Source organism: Polyodon spathula, chromosome 18 (genome assembly GCF_017654505.1).
Source record: "Polyodon spathula isolate WHYD16114869_AA chromosome 18, ASM1765450v1, whole genome shotgun sequence".
NCBI classification, from domain to species: Eukaryota; Metazoa; Chordata; class Actinopteri; order Acipenseriformes; family Polyodontidae; genus Polyodon; species Polyodon spathula.
In genome coordinates this window covers 5,167,643-5,175,830 of record NC_054551.1, presented here as the reverse complement: position 1 = coordinate 5,175,830, position 8,188 = coordinate 5,167,643, and the positions used below count along the sequence as shown (strand labels likewise).

The 8,188-nt window shown below is 38.6% G+C and overlaps 1 protein-coding gene across 1 annotated transcript in view; it reads left to right on the top strand.

Annotated features, from left to right (window-relative positions):
• Positions 1-4,472: 4,472 nt before the first annotated feature.
• Positions 4,473-8,188, top strand: part of LOC121330476 (retinoic acid-induced protein 1-like) — a 25,931-nt gene continuing 22,215 nt past the window's right edge. The window contains exon 1 of the mRNA XM_041277019.1: positions 4,473-4,706. The gene's annotated coding sequence lies outside the window, so the exon portion shown is untranslated. The remainder of the gene's footprint in view (positions 4,707-8,188) is intronic.

Here is an 8,188-nt window from a genome sequence, read left to right as displayed (position 1 = left end):
CTGAGTCTGGTTCTGCTTCACTCTAAATCACTAGTTTCCAGTGCAGAGAGTCACTGCACCATCAGTAATGACTCTCATTGAAGTCTCAGCAGTGGGTCTCCCTCATTAGCGACTCAGGATGGGCGAGCGGGATAAACGAGCTCAGGTCAGCTTACCATCTCCTCCAGAGACACACTTTCAAATCCCACGTCTGACATTTTCTACTTATTCTTAGATGTGAAACAAAAAGTAGAGGTGGTCTTTTTTTAAAAGGAAAAATAAAATCACAATTCAGACATTACTCACTCAATCAGTAAGATTTGGGACATATGTTAAATACATTTTTAAAACCATGGGGTGTTGAGTATTTCTACTCTATTTTCCCAAAAGTCAGTCATGGTCTTACATATTAAATACCTTCATTTTAATAAGAATGCTGTCCATTGAAGCAGTGCTGTCCCCAATATTATTTTACTACTAATTATTCATGTATTACCAATGCATTTTATAAAAGGGTTCTGCAATGATATTATAAGGAATTCACATGTATAGTAATTGATACGCTAATCGGTCATCCAACACAGTGCCAAAAACACTATGCCCTTTTAATATAAAATATGTTTAATTTAATTGTAATATTAGTTGAGTAAATGATATTGGAATCCTTATTAATATGCTATATACACAAGAATAGAAATCTATTTTATTTATATGGAATTGATTCTGTTTAAAATCATATAAATTATTGTGCATTATTTTAGCACATTGCAAAAAGTAATTGCTGGCTGCTTCTGGGGAGAGTTTATTTTTTTTATTTTTTTATTTTTTTACCTGACTTAGGTAATATACTACAGTATCTGGAAAAAAATGCTAATGGAGCTCTATTATTCTTGAAGGAAAAGTCAGCCCCTTGACAACATATCTGCCAGCCGCAGTTAATTGACAGATTTAATATTCTACAGCCAGTGTTTTGATTATGCCGTACTTCATTTTATTGATGTCCACGCCGCTCGGTTTAATTGAAACTGTTGTAGCAGCAAGATTGTGCAGCTCTCTGCATTTGCCTCCAGGACACCTTTGAAAAGAGATGTTTCATCTCAAAGTGCTATTCCCAGTTTAATATTAATAACCCAACTGTGCGGAGTGCTAGATTCCTGGCGCTTCATTAGTGCGTGAACACATTTCCATCAATCTGCTAGCATCAGGTACTGCTTTCAGTTGAATAGGACTGCTTCAGTGTTCGGAGGGTTTTGTGGAAATGGGGTGAATTTCTGTTACATTCTAGGGATATTTTTCTGCCTGTATTTGTGCATGCTGTATGTATTCCAAGCCCACTCATTTGAAGAGTTTCTGAGAAAAAAAAGCCTCTATACATCAAACCAGAAGGTCAAATCAGAAGAGCAAATTGGGGCTGAAGCACAGCCTAATCCCTTGATTCAACTGAGGTGTAGATGAACTTCCAACATGTCTATAAAATATCACTATGTAATACTGCAAACTCTTCAGGCAAATGTTACACTTTGCTTTTATACCCCTGAATTGAAAAGCAGCAGTACATATGCCTGAGACTTATACAGGGAATTTACAAGCGCTTTTAAATACAGATTGGAATCAAATCCACAGAAATCCCACCCTCTGCTCTATCTGATCAAGAGAAAGGTGAAGCAATGCCCAGGGGGCTTTAGCATGTGAATGAGACTAGAAAGTAAATTCTGATTATTAGTAGGCAGCTTTACTGGCCAGAGAAAGGTTTGTAGGCTTTGTAGTCTGTCCATGTTGTTTACCCTCTGCACAATAGGCAGCCTGCTTTTGTTTTCTGAGCATGCAGGGGCAAGCTGTGACGTTTGCTGCCGTACGCGCAAGCTGTATCACACATCTGTACAGATTAATACACTCACACATCCAGGGCCCTCATGCTGCCACAGACAGCCAGGGTGCTACAGCTAATTAAAGCTAACCAGATGCAGGGCTTTGCGTTTCAGAGCGCTTCGGTAAAGTGGCCCAGTGAAGCCATTGTACACAGTATGAAGACAGCTGCTTCTTTCAGTGGCTTTTTCTTTCCTCCATCGTGTGAGCCTTTAATTACCCTCTTCAAGGTTTTTTACATTTTCAAACTGGGTTTTTGTAAACAATCACAAGGTTATTTGTTGAAGGTATTCCTTTTGTTTTTTAATGCTTAAGATGGTTAATTAATTCACCCTCTTATATATATATATATATATATATATAGTACTTCAAACTAGAAAACTTAATTAGAACTGTAATAGACAATTTAAATAGTTACACAGCAGCATTAGAAAGGTTTCTGTTATTGCATATCTATTAAGCACATATCAATGCAGCATTTCAGACATCAGATATAAAGTACTGATATATTCCATCACATTGGTGTTTTGTTTGAATGTGCAAATAGCAATCACTCATATTTTATAACATAACATAGGGATGATCAAACATGGCCCTTTAGACTATCTGGCCTGGTAGTCAAAACCAAACTGATCCTGTTTGTAATTAAAGATGTCATTTTATTTTGGTTAAGAATGTAGCTGTAGGTTTCAACACTTCTTTTTGTGAATCTGGTATGTCATTTAATGATTTCTTTAGTCGGTGTGTTACGGCACTATTGGTTTGTTATAAAGACGAGGAAGTCTGATGCTAAATATTTTCTTGATCAACAGCAATTAAAGTGAACAGGATTAACCTGGCTAAGTCATCTGCCCTTATTATATGCTTCATTGTTAGGCTTTCTCTAATGCAGTGGTTGGGTGCCTGCGTATCTCATGACTACAGTAAATCTGCTTAAAGTTACCGTCACTGCAGCACACACACTGATAAAGGGTTCTGGTAGATGAGACATCAGGAGACCTTGCTGTAATGAGGGTTCTATATATTTGCAGATATCAAAGCAATATCCAATGTAACGTGTATATATTTAGAGAAAATAACCTTCATCTATCTATCTATCTATCTATCTATCTATCTATCTATCTATCTATCTATCTATCTATCTATCTATCTATCTATCTATCCATCTATCTATCTATCTGTCTCTATCTCTAGCTCTATATCTATCTATCGATTGATTTGGTGAGCTGGGATTTAGCTTATTCAGGTGCATCATCTCTGATCTGGAGATCGGGAAAAACAGGCAGAGGCAAAAGATTGCAAGCATAACATCTGTGTAATACATATGAGTGTAAATGAAGTTTTAGTAGAAAAATAAATCAATACAAATAGCATCCTGTGTTTTAGCTCTTTGAAAGACCTGTTAGCGAATGCAATATTGCATATCTGTACTATTCACATTTTGGGATGTAATTGTAACATTTAATGCTCTAATTAGTAAATCTAACGCTAACCATTCTCTTCCTTTAGAAACAACAATTCATGTAAAAAAATGAAAGATCTAGCAGATCAAACCAGGCTGAACCATTAATCTTTTATACATTTACTTCTCAGTTCAAAGTAAGGAAAAAATTACTTTTTTTTTTTTTTTTTTAATTAAGAATGAATGAACTGCTGTCGGAGTATAATTATCAGAAAAGTGAAGAATTCAGCACAGAGAAAGATGCTGGATTAGTAGCACTGGAGCCTGAAGTCATCTATTTATACACAGAGAAAGTACAGCATGGGCAGCTGTAGCTCCCTCTCACCCCCCCTTCCCCATCAATGTGCCTTTGAAAGATTACCCTTCTCTAAAGGGCAATAGGGTAGTTCAGCCATTCCTATTAGTGCCATTTATATTGGTTGTTTTGTTATATAAAGGAAAGCACATAAAACAAAACACAAACCAATGTTGCTACAGTATGTCAGAATAGAAAGCTTTAAATTCTATTCTATCTTTTTTTTATGATAGGGAAATAACAGAAGAAAACACGACATTACAAAAAACATATTGGTTGAATTGGGTTTATTATCAGTCTTTCAGAAAATCGTTCAGAATCAGTATTTCAGTGAACCAGGTGATAAGTGGAGGCTTCTTTCCTGCAGGCTGGAGTGTCTCTTGTTTTGTTGTGCTGCTGCGCTCTGATTAAAGGGAGGGTTGGAGGGTGCTCTGTAATGTAGTAGCCAAATTTGTGTGAGCCACTGAACGTTCCGCCTAGTCGGTTATTCACTGAAAGGGGGGCCCCACCCCTTTATTTTCATTCATGGCACAATCACTCACACACACACACACACTCACTCACTCACACACACACACACACACACACACACACACACTGATCAGTCTGCTTGCCACCTACTCAGAGGGACAGAAAGAACCAGTCAAAACGTCTCAAGGAAGTATCCTTCTTCACTTGACATTGCTAGAGCAGGTGGCCCTGTTCCTGGTTTCCCTTGACCCTGAACGCCTGGATAACTCTCTCTCTCTCTCTCCCTCTCTCTCTCTCTCTCTCTCTCTCTCTCTCTCTCTCTCTCTCTCTCTCTCTCTCTCTCTCTCTCTCTCTCTCTCTCTCTCTCTCTATCGGACTGGCTGCAGGATTCGCCGGCAGAGCATCCCAGTGCTAATTCCATTATACATTCAGTCTGGAAGCTACAGGGCTGGCTTCTAATTGCTTTGTATCTCCCTGAGCTCTGTGAATATGGCTGCTAAGGGTAAGAGGAAGGAACGTTAGAGAGAGTGGCTGCAGCTGATTGGAAATTTTTGTGCTATTTCACCTTGCTGAGGATCTAATCTGGTCGAGCTTTGCTGGAAAGGAGAGGGAGACGGACCAATACATAAGCAGGTACTGTTGACAAGCTTTTTTTTCTGATTCTTCTGCTGCTGGTTCTCCTGGCATCTCAGTGTCACTAAACAGTTTTACTAGTGTGTGTGTGTGTGTGTGTGTCTGCAAGAGCAAGACTGTAGGACTGATCTGTTTATGTAAGTAAAAAAGGATACTAATTGCCCTAATTACCTTATAAAATCAGATAAAAAGCCTGAAAGTACCACTGTCAATTATAGGTGAACTGACAATGCTATGTCATTAACCCTTAATGGCTTGTTTGTCTTATTTTTTCCATTATTCACCCTATTATTGTTGTTAACTGTTATAATCATGGAGCAAGCCAAAATAACGGACACTGGGGTGATTTAATTATGGGGTTTCACAGACTTCGTTGTTCTTTACCAATCAGAGTGCTTCAAAACAAGAGAACCTAGAATTGCTGCTGCAGTTAAAAGCTATTAAACGTTGCACTGAGACTGCAGTGTCATAGATGACTGAACTAGACGCCTAGGACAGCCTGACTTGCTGTGGAAACTCATTTTAGAGAACGAGAAGGGCGGGCGGTGCATTGTGTCCTCCGAGACATCAGAAGATTGGAAACTAGCATGAATTAAATAACAAAACACTTTAACATAATACTCACAGATCCATGTGAATATTAAAGTGATCCCTATGGTATTCCTATTCGTATACATGTTACCAATATGTGGAGAAAAGGAAAAAAAAAAAACTCACTTCAAATGCATAATCTGGGCAGATGCTGTTCCTCTCCCATTTGAAGCAATTGGTTACTTTGTTTTAAAACTAGTACCAGAAAAATGCTTTGACTGAAAGGATGCAAAGAATGCATTTACTAGATCCAAGCTTTAAAATAAATGTGCTAAACTGTGTCATTTTAGAACAGCATTCAGGCAAAGTGGGTAAACATGTTTAAAGATGTGTAGTGTGTGGTTTATGTGTGGGAGTTCCAAAGTAAAATGCATGGTTCTGCAAGGAGCTCGAGGTGCCTACTTCAAACCTAAAACTGCAGCTTTGGGCATCTGAAACACAGGCTAATGAGACCTTGAGCAGGTAGGATACAGGGCAGGGACACAATATGGTGCAAGATGTGAGCAGCACTCTGATTATATTTAAGTGATCATTCACCTCCTGAATCATTTATTCTAATAATCCTCAGCAGTCCTGGTCAATTTTAATTGAACAGAACTAATCCCCAGGTACCAGTTCTGTCAGGAAGCTTAGAGATTGTCTGACGCATTAAAAATGCAGTGTTCCTTTTTCTTTCACATCCCAACAGCCTGAACACTACAAGCCAAGTCAACGACCCCCACCCCACCCCCCCGCACCCCTCCCCTTTTTCAAGTGCAAGCAGAGGTCCTTGGCTAACACTCCCTAACAAAGTGCCAATAAAACTCGTGAAATTATGTATGAACACAGGATTTCATTTGTATGCAATAACTAAGTTAAGGTAATATTTATCACGGTTGACTTTCCATGTGTTAGAATGCGTTCTGTACAGTAGGAGTTCTGAATTGTGTTTCAGAATAAACCACATCTATGGGTGTTGTAGTTTATGTTGTGCTGCTATTGCCTTGGGGTGAAGGGGAGGAGCATGATAGGAGGGGTGTGTGGGGGGTGAATTCTATTTTCTCAAAGCTCATGGAAATTACCTGGCATCTATCCAGGGATGTGAAATGACTGGCCCGTCTAAGTGGATCTGTGGCTGTTAATTTCTGATCTTCCTCTTACGAGATTTACCAGCCCACTGGGTCGTAACCAAGGGAAACTAGCCACTTTTACCTGCCACTGTGGATAGGTACAGCTAGGATTTGTTGCCTCAACGAACAACAAAAAAACAAAATCTCTTTCAATCTGCCTTCCGATTAGCTCTAGTTATGTACCTTCTCTTAAAAAAAAAAATACAAAATATGCCATCCACTTTTTATTTAAGATGGATACAAATTTCCACAGCTGATACACACGGAAGAGATATATATATATATATATATATATATATATATATATATATATATATATATATATATATATGTGTGTGTGTGTGTGTGTGTGTGTGTGTGTGTGTGTGTGTGTGTGTATATATATATGATTTATGAGATATGACTAGAATACAGATTTTTTTTTACAAACATTGGGTCTCGTGAGAAAAATGCTATTACTGTTTTCTTATATCTATCTTCTTCTTCAGTCCTCATATCAATTTATATGTACCGTATCTTTTTATGCTAAACTGTACACTGTAGGTTTCTTGACGCTGCGATTTCAAATGCAATTAAGGGGAGACATCACACACTCTAGGCTACTGCACAAAAAAACAGCATGATTGTACGAAATGTCTTTTATTCTCAAATCCCCCTAGCTTGACCCCCCACCCCACCCCCAGTCCATTAGCAGGACAGCTTCATGCCACTAAAATAAAAAGTAATTTTATTTATGGAATTTGGTACATGAATACAATATATGGAAACATAATGATTCAACACCAAGCAAAATACTACTTGCCCTTATCTTATGATCTTCAGTGGTGTTTTGAGGGTTCTTTGCAAGGGCAGCTGCAATGGTATGTGCCATTGGTAGCATAGTGCCATTTCATATTGATGTGCCAGCGACATCACAATGATATTAACCAAAACTGGTAATCTGATGCAGTACCAGGGCACCTAACCAGTACCAATGTGCTAATGTTTTTGCACCTTGATCAGCCTAGGTTTTGTATAGCTTTCAAAATGACATCACCACAATATTTCCAATCAAGTATGACATTGCCATGTTTGCGCATACTAAACAAATGCAATGCAATATGGGTTTATATAACACGATACATGTGTAAAAGCACTGAGTATAACATTCAATTTAGTCACAACTTGCATATCCCTGTTTATGAATGGGAGGTTGCATAGCTATGATGATGCGGTCATCTAGGAAGGACTGTGCATGATGTCTGGACCTCTGCATGAAGGATCTTGACCTATCAATAATCTGCTGAGGCAGCAAGACGGCAAAAGTGAGCTTCAGCATCGAGGATATGCATCTACAGTCAATCCTGCTTTTACTGAATGCTCAAGGGACCCTAAGAGTTGTTGTGAGGTTTGGTTGTACTGTATAGGGTATAGGGTACCATTGCATGATAAACTCACAACCTGCAATTCTTTTTTGGGTTACTGTGAGTATAGATTGACACAATTCAGATGTCACATACTTTGCATAGCATCTCTCATGCACCTCTGCAGTCCAGGGTCTGTGAGAATGCTACATCAAAGGTAACACTGCAGAGTCTGCTATCAAAGATAGAGGCAGAAGAGAGTTTATAATGCAAGTAGTGCATCACTGGCACTCTAATGTTCAGCCTTCAGGGAAAAAAAATCCTGCAAAGGTGATTGGGTAGGTGGTAGAAAGAAACCAGGAAACACTTCTCTGTCAGATCACGTACTGGGTGAGAGACATAATTGAGAGGAATTTTAAACCTTAGGTGACTGAATAAT